The sequence below is a fragment of the Oncorhynchus kisutch genome, linkage group LG17 (assembly GCF_002021735.2).
Source record: "Oncorhynchus kisutch isolate 150728-3 linkage group LG17, Okis_V2, whole genome shotgun sequence".
Classification (NCBI taxonomy): Eukaryota; Metazoa; Chordata; class Actinopteri; order Salmoniformes; family Salmonidae; genus Oncorhynchus; species Oncorhynchus kisutch.
The window spans coordinates 14,909,760-14,925,578 of record NC_034190.2 but is presented as its reverse complement, the minus strand read 5'-3'; the positions used below and the strand labels follow the sequence as shown (position 1 = coordinate 14,925,578).

General features: G+C 45.0%; 1 long non-coding RNA gene across 1 annotated transcript; it reads left to right on the top strand.

The window, feature by feature from the left end:
- The first annotated feature begins 9,036 nt into the window (after positions 1–9,036).
- On the top strand, positions 9,037–9,686 carry LOC109907204 (uncharacterized). Its single transcript, XR_002257501.2, has 3 exons — positions 9,037–9,146; positions 9,238–9,357; positions 9,486–9,686. It is a non-coding gene; the product is annotated as an uncharacterized LOC109907204 (long non-coding RNA).
- The last annotated feature ends 6,133 nt before the right edge of the window (positions 9,687–15,819 follow it).

The following is a 15,819-nucleotide window of genomic DNA, read 5'->3' as shown; positions in this document are numbered from 1 at the left end:
CATCGACTGCTCTAGTAATCTGGTCAGCATCTTTCAAAAATAGGTTGGTGTCATCTGCAAGCTGAATTGTGATAATATCTCTGTCAGCAATTGAAATCCCTTGTATATCGCTGGATTTAACAAAACTTGTAAGAAGCTGGGTTGCAAGCAGGAAGAGGTAAGGTGAACTTGGGCAACCTTGCCCAATTCCTCTTTTCAAATCAAATCTAGGAGAAGTGTCATGTTGTAATTTAATGGAACTGTTCACATTCATATAAAGAGTTTTAATAGTACTACAAAATAATTCCCCAAAACCACATTTCTCGAGGGAGAGAAATATAAACTCATGTTCCACTGTATCGAAGGCTTTATAAAAGTCTAAGAAGACAATGAAACTATCTTCGAATATTAGATCAGAATATTCAATAAGGTCTAACACCAGTCAGATATTATTAGATACAGTATACAGTACCAGTCAAAAGTTTGGACACACCTACTCATTCCAGGGTTTTTCTTAATTTTTTAAAACTATTTTCTACATTGTAGAATAATAGGGAAGACATCAAAACTATGAAACAACACATATGGAATATGTCAGCCATCTATCATAAAAAATCAGGTTAGAGAGCGGTGACGCAAGTGTATGTAGGAAACTAACGGTGGATGCACAGTACACTGGGGAAAAACTGAAAATACTTATTGATCAGAGATGGACTGGCCTCCTCGCCACGGTTTCAATCATTTTGGAAATCAAGTGACAACATCACAAAGATGCTCGGTGAAATCGCATCTACTTGTGCACATGGCACAGATATGAGACTTGATGACCACAGGCTTATTGAAAGCAGTGTCAGAGCCGTGCTTTACCACGCAGTGTACAAAATGACAGTTGTGTATATGGCTGTATTTCAGCTAAGCCTACATTTGTGTAAATGTTGCAGTAGTATAGGACCAATAGCGTGTGTAGCCCAACTAAAAGAAGTAGGCAAACGTTCACTCTGTTCATTGTATGTGATGTGTGTATACTTTGTTAAAACCCCGCTGTCTGTATCATGTCTCTAAATATTGTCTATCACTAGCAGCACCGTATCACCAAGTAACATGAGGATGTGCAAATGTACGTGGCGAATTAAGTTGATTCTGATTCATTTGCATTACACAAAGGGATAAGCTATGGTAAAAGGGACATCAATAACATGAAAACGACAAATAGCATACTTTTTGTCTTGTCCCTGCTCTCTTGCTATAGGTTGTGTGTGTGTGTTGCTCTCTGAATGGGCATTTACTCTTATTTGCGGCAGATTCGAATGAGCTACTGACATGTAGGAAATTTCACATCAGCTATGAAAATAGAATATTGTATTGTAACAGATGTATTGTATTGTAACAGATGTATATCATACTCTCCTTGCGTTGTGTTTTCTCCAAATAAATCACATCAGCCAGTGGTCCCAGTTGAGCATCATTTATTTCTGTTGCTGTTGTTAAATGGGAAACAGCACTTTAGTTGTGCAGGGCTTAAAGATATTGATGGCTGTCGATGGCAAAATCCCTTGCATCACATTTTTATACTGTTAAGACCTGATGTTTGCGATCTCCCCCTATCTGCAAGCAGGGCCAATCACAACACACCTTATTGTCATCAGAGTTGAACCAACCAAGAAGAATGCTTGAACATTAAATACACATTTCTTTAGAGGCAAGTGGAAACATAACCAACCCTGTTACATTCTCCCCTGCTGAATTACACATGCATACTACAAAGAATCAAAATGAGGTATGCAATACCTTGCAATACATATGTCACCAAACATTCCAGTGCAAAGACTATTCTCTAAAGAGAATTAGGGGAATTCAAAGACCCCGTAGGAAAACATGCCTGTTACATGTTCAGTACACTCAGTGACAATAAGAACCCCAAACAGAAAAACCTTGGCCTACATGACTTCTGACCCATTACCTCCATGGGGTCTCTTGAAAGTTAAAAAATATATATATATAAAAAGGGCTACAGACTTGGATTCTAATCCTACATCCACATAGGTATTCTAATGGATTCTGTATGAAAAACCCTCTGTGTCTGCATAGTCTCAATGAGTCTCACTGGGCGTTTCCTTACCCGACCAGCCCCGGACCTGACAGTCCTAATAGAGTTATCATTACGTTTAACCTGTTCAACTACAACCAACATTGGTGGGTTACTGTCCACAGTCGGTGGGTAGTCAAGATCAAGGGTTCTGTGACTGTTGCTGGAACTTGTGCACCAGCGGCATCTTCAGAATACCTTTCTTCCTCAGAGGGTTTGGACATTTCTTCTCCAAAGGTTAGCTCTGACATGCTTGTGCCACCAGTGGCACCCTCAGAATGTGATGAGTTCTGAGGGTCCCTCGCCAGTGACCCATCTTCCAGCACATCTGGGGTCTCTTTTTCAGAGGGCTCCGAGGTCTGTTCTGATACCCACACACTAGTCCTCTCACCGATGCCCATTTCTGGTATATCGTTCATGGATGAGTCCTCCATCTCCTCACTCTGATCCTCACGGTCTCCCGTATTAGGTGTCTCCAAGGCAGTGTCAGGGAGAGGCAAGAGGTTTACAGGCATTATCAGATTACGGTGGACCGTTTTCTCCTGGCCCCAGTCGACATGTTCTGTATTTTGACGATGTGGATGCCACTATTCTTCTCCGTAACAATATAGAGGTTGTTCTCCCAATGATCCGCCAGCTTCCTCTTTCCACGTTCACCCTTATTCGCCAGCAGCACCCGATCACCGACCTCCACTGGAGCTCCTCTGATGTGATGCCTCTTCAGCTGTTTGGTTGCCGACACCTGTACTGTCTCCATGGCCTCCCTCAGGTCTCTTGTCAGGGACTTGATGTACTCGTCATAGTCTACAACCTCTGAGTCTTGCAGCACCGTACCAAACATCATGTCGACAGGCAGACGTGGGGTTCTCCCAAACATCAACTGGAAAGGGGCGTGGCCCGTGGTTTCATGGACTGTACAGTTGTAGGCGAAGGTCAACAACTTCAGCTTCTGGGGCCACTTGTGCTTCGCTCTCGTAGGTAAAGCCCTGATCATGTTTCCCAGCGTTCTATTGAACCTTTCGACTCCCCCATTCCCCATCGGATGGAAGGGAGTTGTGTGCGACTTCTGGACTCCTGCAGCACTCAACAACTCAGCAATCAATTTACTTTCAAAGTTGGCCCCTTGGTCAGAGTGGATACGACGAGGAAAACCATACACACAGAAGATGTTGTTCCACAGCTGAAGGGCCACTGCTTTAGCTGATTGTTTCGGACACAAGAAGGCATGGGCCATCTTAGTAAAATGATCAATGATGACCAGAACATCCAAGGACTTGTTGTTGGAGTCTTCAGCAGACCAGAAGTCCACACACACCAACTCGAGGGGCTCAGTCGTGATGATGTTCTACAGTGGAGCTCTGGCCTCTGGCTCGGGGGCCTTACTGAACACACACCTCTTACAGGTATTGACATACTCTCTCACATCCGACTCCAGACCATGCCAGAAGAACCTCTGTCTCGTCAAGTACAACGTCCGCTGTTGCCCCTGATGACCGGCTTCATCATGGACACCCTTCAAAACTGTTGCCCTCATTGAGGTGGGTACTACATACTGGTACGTCTTCCTCTTTGACAGCAAACTTTAGGTAACGCGATATAGTACACCCATTTTCAGAGTGAGCTTCTCTCAGGTCTTCAGAATCCGCAGATTCTCCATTGGTTCATGGCCACGTTCCCTCCTAGAAGGTCTTCGGCCCCTGTCCAAGTAGAAGACAACTCTGGCGAGTGCATCATCCTGGCGCTGCTTTGATATCAGGTCGTCACGGGACAGCACTCTCACATCTGACATCTCAGATGGCACCAGTGACTGAGTAAGCTGAGGCAGTAGCAGCGCACAGTTCTGTAGACCAGCCTCCCCTTGCGACTTCAGGACTGCTGACACCGCTTCCTTTGACAGAGAACCAGGAGAAGGATAGGAGGTAGTCCATGACAATTTCACAGGCATCTGCCTCAATTGATGATGAGCAGCTTTCGAGGTTGAATGGGTGGTTCGACCAGCGGAACACATCTTGCACCTTCTCAGCATGTACTCCTGCAGCTTCTTCCAGCAAGGCCTTGTATGAAACCCTTGAAACCCTCAGCTGCACAAAAGGCTGTCTACTGAGTGCATCAGCAATGACATTTTTGGGACCGGGGATGTACTTGATGTCAAACTCGAATGGAGCGAGTTTAGCAACCCATCTCTGTTCACAGGAGTCCAATTTGGGCTTGGACTGGATGTACGTTAATGGGTTGTTGTCTGTCCATACAGTAAAAGGCTTGCCCCTTAGCCAGTGACTAAACTTCTCACAGATGGCCCAGTGTAAAGCAAAAAACTCTAACCTATGGGCAGGATACTTTGCCTGCGCATAGGTAAGTGATTTGCTAGCGAATGCTACGGGTCTGGCTGCAGACCCATCTTCTGACACCTGGGAGAGGACAGCACCTAATCCATTACTAGATGTGTCTACAGACAGCAAGAAAGGTCTACTAAAATCAGGATGGGCTAGCATGACCTGATCGAGGAGAGCTTGTTTCAACTGACTAAAGGCCTGTTTGCACTCACCAGTCCAGTCTGCTGCTGTGAGTTTCCTATGTATTCCTCTCTTCCTCTTGCCTTTCGCATGGCGTGGTGCCTTCGTCCCAGTTGTCAGCCCATGCAGTGGCTTAGCGATGGTGGAGCACCCCTCAATGAACTGCTGGTAATGAACTGCTGGACCGAATCTTCCCCTGGGAGGGCACGTCCGTGTTATCCTCCATGAGATCCTTCTCGGTCATCCCTGCAATAGCCTTCACTTTTTCTGGGTCTGTGACCACACCTCCTTCAGTGATGACATGCCCCAAGAACCGCACTGACCTCTTCATGAAATGGCATTTCTATGGAGACAATTTCAGATTATGGCCTTTGAGACGCTCAAAAACGGACTCCAAGCGTTGCAATCCAAGTTCTTCAGTCAGGGCAAAAACCAGAATATCGTCCAGGTAGCATAGAAGGCAAAAAAAAATGTATCCCCAAAAATGCTCAACATCATCCTCATGAATGTAGCTGGGCTGTTGCATAGTCCTTGTGGAAGACGGTTATATTCATATAACCCAAAAGGAGAAGTGAAGGCTGTAAACGTCTTGTCGCCTTCATGCACCTCCACATTGTAATAGCCTGAGGTCAAATCCATTGTAGAGAAGAAGGCATTGCCACCCAGGGCCGCCAGAGCATCATCTTGGTGAGGTAGAGGGTGAGCATCCTTTACGATGCGAGGCATTGAGCCATCGGAAGTCTGTACACAGTCTCATATCGCCAGACTTCTTCCAGACCAGCACGAGCAAGGAGGCATACTCACTGCTGGATTTTTTGATTATCTCTCGCTCTTCCATCTCATCCAAGGCCTGCCTGAGCTTGTCATAATGTTTAGGGGAGAGCCTATGGTAAGGTAGCCTAAAAGGCTGATGCGATGGACATATCCAGAAGCCTTCCCGCAATCTAGTTTGTGCCGGGAGAAGATAGACTCGTAGCGGGCTATTAGCTGAACTAGCCTGGCCTTACACTGTTGCGACAACTGAGTTGCGACAATGTCAATGTCACCTAGTCCTAACTCGTGCAACACCTCACTTGTCACTCTGTGCGGTTTGTTATCCATTTTGTGTACCTGCTGCACCAGGGGAACCGGTTCGACAGTGGGCCCATCTATATCGTCAGTGTCAAAGTCCTCTAATGCCATGCAAGGAAAAACATGGCTTTGGTGAGGGATTGATAACTTTGACAGGGACCCAGCCATCGCTTCACAATGTCGCTACTGTTCTCCCCACTAGAATGTTTTTCGGTCTTGAGCGTGCCCTCGTAGGCTCAATAACGACAGCACTGCCCGCGGATACATTTTGAGGCGTACACAGCCGGCCCCAGACTAAATGTTCCTGCATGGGCTCCAATGTGACCGCCCGCTTCAGCCTTACCGTGCCCACTCTTTCTGGCACTTCGGTTCCTTTCCATCTATCTACATTAGCCAGCAGAAGGAACAGTTTGTCATCTCCATTGTGTTCAGATGATGACATCTTCTCCCAGAAGTCACCGGTCGTCTTCAGCTCCATGATGAGGTGTTTTATCACGTTGCTGCCGAGGATGACCTCATCACGTTGGCCATCCACTACTAGAACAGGGACAGAGACACTGCTGCCATACACCGACATATTAAATTCACACACACCTACAGGCTTGGTCTTCAACCCCCCCGCAGCCAACCAACACCACTTCAGTCGGACCGAGGGAGCCACTCTTGAGCACCCCTGATTTCTCAAGGCGTGGCACCACTGTTGAGCTCAATGTGCATGCCATAGAACCGTTGCCTATCATACCGCTCACCTCTATAACATCCCCCAGAAACACACTAGTATAGAAGAGTTCATCGTTGTGGAGCACTCTCTGTGTATTTTGCATAATGACTTTTTCGTTCGACTTGACTTCATCACGAACACTTGAATATATTGACTCTAAATCTACACCACTATCTGATTGGGACACCTCACAAGGCCCAGCACCTCCCCCCACCCCGTGCAGGCCAGCTAGTTTTCCCTGCCGCTGTGTCGTGTTGCTGTTTGATGGAGCGACGGAAGTTACCGATGAAGTGCGAGGACATTCTTGACGTGTGTGCCCAGCTGCATAACAGCGGAAGCAGAGGTGGTGTGAATAACAATGATCCATTGTGCTGTGATTCGCATCCCCACACACTTTGCATTGCAAAGACGGGTTCTCCCTTCTCCTGGGCCTCCTCTGGAAATGGTTATCATAGCCGCCTACAGGTTGCTGTGGCCTCTGCTCCAAGACCCGTTCAAGCATGCCCATCACACGATCCGTGGGTACAGCCGCAAGGGACGTGGAGCCTTACACTTCCTCTGGTACTCCTCCAGCCTGCCATGGACCTCCGCGGCCGTCCACTCATGCAATGGTTTGCACATGAATATCAATGACAGCTCTGGGTTCGGACAGTGCTTGATGAACATGACAGTCAGAACACGTGATGGATTGTCTAGCTCCTTGTTCTGCCTCTTCAAACAGTCCTCTGCCACCTCTATGGCTCTGTTCAGTCTGATCCAGTAATCAAATGGAGTCTCCCCTTCCATTGGCAATGTAGAATAAACATCAGCTAGGGGCATGTCAGAGTTGATTGTGTCGGTAAAGTGATACTTCAGAATGTCAAAAACCGGTCTAGGGCCCTGGCTTAAGTCAACTGGGTTACTGCGTAGGCTTACTCTTACCACGTCATGTGCCCGCCCTGTCAGCTTACCCAAAACTTCATCTGACCTCTCCTGCCCACCATAGCCCTTCTTCTGCATGTACACTAACATGGTCTCCTCCCACTCATGCACTGTGCATTCCTCTGAAGCATCCCCCCTGAAACACACTGGTTCCCTGACATCATTTTCACCACTACATTTAGACTAGAGCTGGCTCCAACCTTGGTACCACCAACATAATCAACCTTCTGTCCCACCCCATCTCCCATAGCCTTTGATTCCAAACAAGAGGCAATATTTTCACCTATGGAGTACCCTATCTGCTTAACAATGCCCTCCAGGAAATCCATAGACACAACATCCTTCCTAGGATTAGGTGAAACTGTCTCGAATGCACGGAGTTGAGGTAGCTCTAAATCATGTGGAATGCGCACACTTGCCTGTGTAGTTGGCCTGGCCAAAGGTGTGGAAGTAACTGGAAAAATAGCTGCCCCCCTACCCACTGGCAGTGAAGGGTTAAACATGAGAACTCCCCTACCTCTCCCAAAACTTTCCATTTAAAAAAAATATATATATAATAATAATAATATTTTTTTAATGTAAATATTAAGTTTAAAAAGATATCACAATCAATATGAACACTTCTATAAAATTAGCTTGAACATAATGCATTCAAAATAAAAGTTCAGTAGTAGTTGTCTAACAAGACCAAGAATCAACACAGAAAAGTAACAAGAAACGCCTTCATAAATAGTTGTCGCCACCGTGTGGTAGAAAATGGCGTCGCCCTCACGTTAATTGGCTTCGGAAGGTTACTAGCGTAACAGCACAATTACATCAGTAAATGATCATACCATCACCACATACAAGTAACAAACAGTATATTATATTCCCCACTCAGTCATGCTACCAGGAGCTCCCTGAGAATTCCACAAACCTAGGCCTCTTGCGTGCATCAGCAACCACAGGACTTCTTGAAGCCGGGTCTCCGATCCCTCCACGTGACGTCTGGCGAAGACAAGAAGACAAGTCACGGCACCAGAGTAACAGACGTATATCGTACTCTCCTTGCGTTGTGTTTTGTCCAAATAAATCACATCAGCCAGTGGTCCCAGTTGAGCATCATTTATTTCTGTTGCTGTTGTTAAATGGGAAACAGCACGTTAGTTGTGCAGGGCTTAAAGATATTGATGGCTGTCGATGGCAAAATCCCTTGCATCACATTTTTATACTGTTAAGACCTGATGTTCGCGATCTCCCCCTATCTGCAAGCGGGGCCAATCACAACACACCTTATTGTCATCAGAGTTGAACCAACCAAGAAGAATGCTTGAACATTAAATACACATTTCTTTAGAGGCAAGTGGAAACATAACCAACCCTGTTACATATGCTCTTAGTTTGATTTAGTTTGCTTTCCTGAACTCTTCCACAGAAAATATTGCGCATCTGTAGAAGTGGCGGCTGTAGGTAACACGCATGCAAACACAAAAAATTAGGGGTTCAACAAGAGTCATTCTAAAATCCTCAAAGTTCTTCGAAGAACCTTAGGGTTCTTGGCACTGAAAATTGCCCTTAAAAAATTATTCCAAGATCCCCATAGGAGGTGGGGTTCATTGAGGAACCTTCTTCGTTGGTGGGGGTTCCTAAAGGAACCTAACTGCCCAACTGAAACATTGGGATTTGAATTTGAAAGGACAGCAGGTGCAGGCACTTAACTGAAAAATGTCAAGATCTCAATTTAAGGTAAGGTTTGTCCCTTATATGATCTACATTGATATTGTTTTGTGATGATACCATCTATCTCTTAATATTTGTGCAAATCATTCTAGAACAAATAATGGACACAATTCAATGGATATCAATCAACAAAGAGGTAAGAATATGTAGGCTATAAGAACATGTTGAAGGCTAGCAGCATTGTGTGCAGATGACTGAATTGCTCCCTTTTGTGTCTGTGTCTGCAGGTATACAGACAATGAGGCATACAAAGGTATGTCTATTGGTATGTTATGGAGATCACGTGTACCATTCTCCTCCCTTGCCTCATCAATGAAAACCACATAGGCCTCTACATTATGGACAAGGTATGTGTATGAAAACCATCATCAAAACAGTTTTTTTCATTCACATTTACCACAAAAACCAAGTTATTAATCCTGTTGTGGCATGTTTTGTTAAACATCTGTATAATGACTATTTTTGGGATTCAAAGACTTCACCCTCCCTACACCTCTGATGAATGTATCAGGAAACCTTTTCGATCACCATGCACTGCAAAATCATTCTGGCTATGGATACGGAGAACATCAACACATTAACATCAACAGGCCAGAGGATATACCCATTGGACATGGAGCTCACATTTAAAAATAAGATTCTGCTTTGCCACTAAAATCAGAATAAACACTGACAACTAAAATATTGTGTTATTGTTATCCATATTATTATTATTATTATTATTATTAACAATAATAATTATAGGGCAGGGGGGTAGTTCAGATATTATCCCCAAAAGGTTCTTCAAAAGGTTTTTGGGAACTGTTTTTGGGAACTGCTCTGGGAACTTTTTCTTTTTAGAGTGTAGTCACAAATTCAACAGAAATGTAGCCTATAGTTCTAATTATGGAAGTTTAAGCTACACTCTAAAAATTAGGGGTTCAACAAGGGTTCTTCTAAAATCCACTGAAAAATTTCCCCCCAAATGGTTCTTCCAAGATCCCCATAGGAGGTGGGGTTCATTGAGGAACCTCCTTAGTTGGTGGGGGTTCTTGCAAGAACCTAACTGCCCAACTGAAATGTTTGGATTTTAATTTGAAAGGACAGCAGGTGCAGGCACTTACCTGGTAAATATCTCAACTTTAGGCAAGGTTCGCCCCATATATGAGCTAATTGATATTATTTTATGATGATACCATCTACATTTTAATATTTGTGCAAATCTTTCTAGAACAGATAATGGACACAATTCAATGGATATCAATAAACAAAGAGGTAAGAACATGTAGGCTATAAGAATATGTTGAAGGCTACCTGTATTGGGTGCAGATGACTGAACTGCTCACTTGTGTGTCTGTGTCTGCAGGTATACAGACAAGGAGGCATACAAAGGAACGTCAATTGGTATTGGTATGTTATGCAGATCACATTTACCATCTTCCTTCCTAACATCTTCAATAAATATCCCATAGGCCTCTATATTAGCGACAAGGTATGTGTATGATAACCATTATCAAAACAGTTTTTTTCATTCATTCACCACAAAAACCAAGTTATTAATCCTGTTGTGGCATGTTTTGTTAATCATCTGTATAATGACAATTTTTTGGATTCATAGACTTCACCCTCCCTACACCTCTGATGAATAACACAGGAAACCTGTTCGACCACCATGCACTGCAAAATCATTGTGGCTATGGATACGGAGAACATCAACACATTAACATCAACACGCCAGAGGATATAACCATTGGACTTGGGGCTCTGCTGGGGCTCTGCTGGGAGTTCTGCTGGGAGTTTCTGCTGGGAGTTCTGCTGGGAGTTTCTGCTGGGAGTTTCTGCTGGGAGTTTCTGCTGGGAGTTTCTGCTGGGAGTTTCTGCTGGGAGTTTCTGCTGGGAGTTTCTGTTCTGCTGGGAGTTTCTGCTGGGAGTTTCTGCTGGGAGTTTCTGCTGGGAGTTTCTGCTGGGAGTTTCTGCTGGGAGTTTCTGCTGGGAGTTTCTGCTGGGAGTTTCTGCTGGGAGTTTCTGCTGGGAGTTTCTGCTGGGAGTTTCTGCTGGGAGTTTCTGCTGGGAGTTTCTGCTGGGAGTTTCTGCTGGGAGTTCTGCTGGGAGTTCTGCTGGGAGTTTCTGCTGGGAGTTTCTGCTGGGAGTTCTGCTGGGAGTTCTGCTGGGAGTTTCTGCTGGGAGTTTCTGCTGGGAGTTTCTGCTGGGAGTTCTGCTGGAGTTTCTGCTGGGAGTTTCTGCTGGGAGTTCTGCTGGGAGTTCTGCTGGGGCTCTGCTGGGAGCTCTGCTGGGAGCTCTGCTGGGAGTTCTGCTGGGAGTTCTGCTGGGAGTTCTGCTGGAGTTCTGCTGGGAGTTCTGCTGGGAGTTTCTGCTGGGAGTTTCTGCTGGGAGTTTCTGCTGGAGTTTCTGCTGGGAGTTTCTGCTGGGAGTTTCTGCTGGGAGTTTCTGCTGGGAGTTTCTGCTGGGAGTTTCTGCTGGGAGTTCTGCTGGGAGTTTCTGCTGGGAGTTTCTGCTGGGAGTTCTGCTGGGAGTTCTGCTGGGAGTTTCTGCTGGGGCTCTGCTGGGAGTTCTGCTGGGGCTCTGCTGGGGCTCGGCTGGGGCTCTGCTGGGAGTTTCTGCTGGGGCTCTGCTGGGAGTTTCTGCTGGGGCTCTGCTGGGGCTCTGCTGGGAGTTTCTGCTGGGGCTCTGCTGGGAGTTTCTGCTGGGGCTCTGCTGGGAGTTTCTGCTGGGGCTCTGCTGGGGCTCTGCTGGGAGTTTCTGCTGGGGCTCTGCTGGGAGTTTCTGCTGGGGCTCTGCTGGGGCTCTGCTGGGGCTCTGCTGGGAGTTTCTGCTGGGAGTTTCTGCTGGGGCTCTGCTGGGGCTCTGCTGGGGCTCTGCTGGGGCTCTGCTGGGAGTTTCTGCTGGGGCTCTGCTGGGGCTCTGCTGGGAGTTTCTGCTGGGAGTTATGCTGGGAGTTTCTGCTGGGGCTCTGCTGGGGCTCTGCTGGGAGTTCTGCTGGGAGTTCTGCTGGGAGTTCTGCTGGGAGTTTCTGCTGGGAGTTTCTGCTGGGAGTTTCTGCTGGGAGTTTCTGCTGGGAGTTTCTGCTGGGAGTTTCTGCTGGGAGTTTCTGCTGGGAGTTTCTGCTGGGAGTTTCTGCTGGGAGTTTCTGCTGGGAGTTTCTGCTGGGAGTTTCTGCTGGGAGTTTCTGCTGGGAGTTTCTGCTGGGAGTTCTGCTGGGAGTTTCTGCTGGGAGTTTCTGCTGGGAGTTCTGCTGGGAGTTCTGCTGGGAGTTTCTGCTGGGGCTCTGCTGGGAGTTCTGCTGGGGCTCTGCTGGGGCTCGGCTGGGGCTCTGCTGGGAGTTTCTGCTGGGGCTCTGCTGGGAGTTTCTGCTGGGGCTCTGCTGGGGCTCTGCTGGGAGTTTCTGCTGGGGCTCTGCTGGGAGTTTCTGCTGGGGCTCTGCTGGGAGTTTCTGCTGGGGCTCTGCTGGGGCTCTGCTGGGAGTTTCTGCTGGGGCTCTGCTGGGAGTTTCTGCTGGGGCTCTGCTGGGGCTCTGCTGGGGCTCTGCTGGGAGTTTCTGCTGGGAGTTTCTGCTGGGGCTCTGCTGGGGCTCTGCTGGGGCTCTGCTGGGGCTCTGCTGGGAGTTTCTGCTGGGGCTCTGCTGGGGCTCTGCTGGGAGTTTCTGCTGGGAGTTCTGCTGGGAGTTTCTGCTGGGGCTCTGCTGGGGCTCTGCTGGGAGTTCTGCTGGGAGTTCTGCTGGGAGTTTCTGCTGGGAGTTTCTGCTGGGAGTTTCTGCTGGGAGTTTCTGCTGGGAGTTTCTGCTGGGAGTTCTGCTGGGGCTCTGCTGGGGCTCTGCTGGGAGTTTCTGCTGGGAGTTCTGCTGGGGCTCTGCTGGGAGTTCTGCTGGGGCTCTGCTGGGAGTTCTGCTGGGGCTCTGCTGGGAGTTCTGCTGGGGCTCTGCTGGGAGTTCTGCTGGGGCTCTGCTGGGAGTTCTGCTGGGGCTCTGCTGGGGCTCTGCTGGGAGTTCTGCTGGGGCTCTGCTGGGAGTTCTGCTGGGGCTCTGCTGGGGCTCTGCTGGGAGTTCTGCTGGGGCTCTGCTGGGAGTTCTGCTGGGGCTCTGCTGGGAGTTCTGCTGGGGCTCTGCTGGGAGTTCTGCTGGGAGTTCTGCTGGGAGTTTCTGCTGGGAGTTCTGCTGGGGCTCTGCTGGGGCTCTGCTGGGAGTTCTGCTGGGAGTTCTGCTGGGAGTTCTGCTGGGGCTCTGCTGGAGTTCTGCTGGGAGTTTCTGCTGGGAGTTCTGCTGGGAGTTTCTGCTGGGAGTTCTGCTGGGAGTTCTGCTGGGAGTTTCTGCTGGGAGTTCTGCTGGGAGTTCTGCTGGGAGTTTCTGCTGGGAGTTCTGCTGGGAGTTCTGCTGGGAGTTCTGCTGGGGCTCTGCTGGGAGTTTCTGCTGGGAGTTCTGCTGGGAGTTCTGCTGGGGCTCTGCTGGGGCTCTGCTGGGGCTCTGCTGGGAGTTTCTGCTGGGAGTTTACCTCATATTTAGATTTGTTTTATTCTGCTTTGCCACTAAAATCATAATACACACTGACAACTAAAATATTGTGTTATTGTTATGTGTGTTGTTATTAGTATTATTTATTATTATTAATAATAGGGGATGGGGGCAGTTAAAAAATGAACCCCAAAAGGTTCTTCTAAGATTGTTCGAGGAGCCATTAAAAGAAGAACCCTTTCCAAGGGTTATTTGAAGAACTTATAGGGGTCCCCCCACAGTTTCAATTTGAAGAACCCCTAACCTAAAGGATACTCCAGGAACCTTTTTCGAGTGTATGAAAAATAATCTTTGATAGCCTATAGAAGAAGAAGAATCTTTGATAGACTATAGAAGAAGAAGAATCTTTGATAGACTATAGAAGAAGAATCTTTGATAGACTATAGAAGAAGAAGAATCTTTGATAGACTATAGAAGAAGAATCTTTGATAGCCTATAGAAGAAGAAGAATCTTTGATAGCCTATAGAAGAAGAAGAATCTTTGATAGACTATAGAAGAAGAAGAATCTTTGATAGACTATAGAAGAAGAAGAATCTTTGATAGACAATAGAAGAAGAAGAATCTTTGATAGACTATAGAAGAAGAAGAATCTTTGATAGACTATAGAAGAAGAAGAATCTTTGATAGACTATAGAAGAAGAAGAATCTTTGATAGCCTATAGAAGAAGAAGAATCTTTGATAGCCTATAGAAGAAGAAGAATCTTTGATAGACTATAGAAGAAGAAGAAGAATCTTTGATAGCCTATAGAAGAAGAAGAATCTTTGATAGACTATAGAAGAAGAAGAATCTTTGATAGCCTATAGAAGAAGAAGAATCTTTGATAGACTATAGAATAAGAAGAATCTTTGATAGACTATAGAATAAGAAGAATCTTTGATAGACTATAGAAGAAGAAGAATCTTTGATAGACTATAGAATAAGAAGAATCTTTGATAGCCTATAGAAGAAGAAGAATCTTTGATAGACAATAGATGAAGAAGAATCTTTGATAGACAATAGATGAAGAAGAATCTTTGATAGACTATAGAAGAAGAAGAATCTTTGATAGACTATAGAAGAAGAATCTTTGATAGACTATAGAAGAAGAATCTTTGATAGACTATAGAAGAAGAAGAATCTTTGATAGACTAGAAAAAGAATCTTTGATAGACTATAGAAGAAGAATCTTTGATAGACTATAGAAAAAGAATCTTTGATAGACTATAGAATAAGAAGAATCTTTGATAGACTATAGAATAAGAAGAATCTTTGATAGACTATAGAAGAAGAAGAATCTTTGATAGACTATAGAAGAAGAATCTTTGATAGACTATAGAAGAAGAATCTTTGATAGACTATAGAAGAAGAATCTTTGATAGACTATAGAAGAAGAAGAGTCTTTGATAGACTATAGAAGAAGAATCTTTGATAGCCTATAGAAGAAGAATCTTTGATAGACTATAGAAGAAGAAGAATCTTTGATAGACTATAGAAGAAGAAGAATCTTTGATAGCCTATAGAAGAAGAAGAATCTTTGATAGACTATAGAAGAAGAAGAATCTTTGATAGACTATAGAAGAAGAAGAATCTTTGATAGCCTATAGAAGAAGAAGAATCTTTGATAGCCTATAGAAGAAGAAGAATCTTTGATAGACTATAGAAGAAGAAGAATCTTTGATAGCCTATAGAAGAAGAAGAATCTTTGATAGACTATAGAATAAGAAGAATCTTTGATAGACTATAGAATAAGAAGAATCTTTGATAGACTATAGAAGAAGAAGAATCTTTGATAGACTATAGAATAAGAAGAATCTTTGATAGCCTATAGAAGAAGAAGAATCTTTGATAGACAATAGATGAAGAAGAATCTTTGATAGACTATAGAAGAAGAAGAATCTTTGATAGACTATAGAAGAAGAATCTTTGATAGACTATAGAAGAAGAATCTTTGATAGACTATAGAAGAAGAAGAATCTTTGATAGACTATAGAAAAAGAATCTTTGATAGACTATAGAATAAGAAGAATCTTTGATAGACTATAGAATAAGAAGAATCTTTGATAGACTATAGAAGAAGAAGAATCTTTGATAGACTATAGAAGAAGAATCTTTGATAGACTATAGAAGAAGAATCTTTGATAGACTATAGAAGAAGAATCTTTGATAGACTATAGAAGAAGAAGAATCTTTGATAGACTATAGAAGAAGAATCTTTGATAGCCTATAGAAGAAGAATCTTTGATAGACTATAGAAGAAGAATCTTTGATAGACTATAGAAGAAGAATCTTTGATAGACTATAGAAGAAGAATCTTTGATAGACT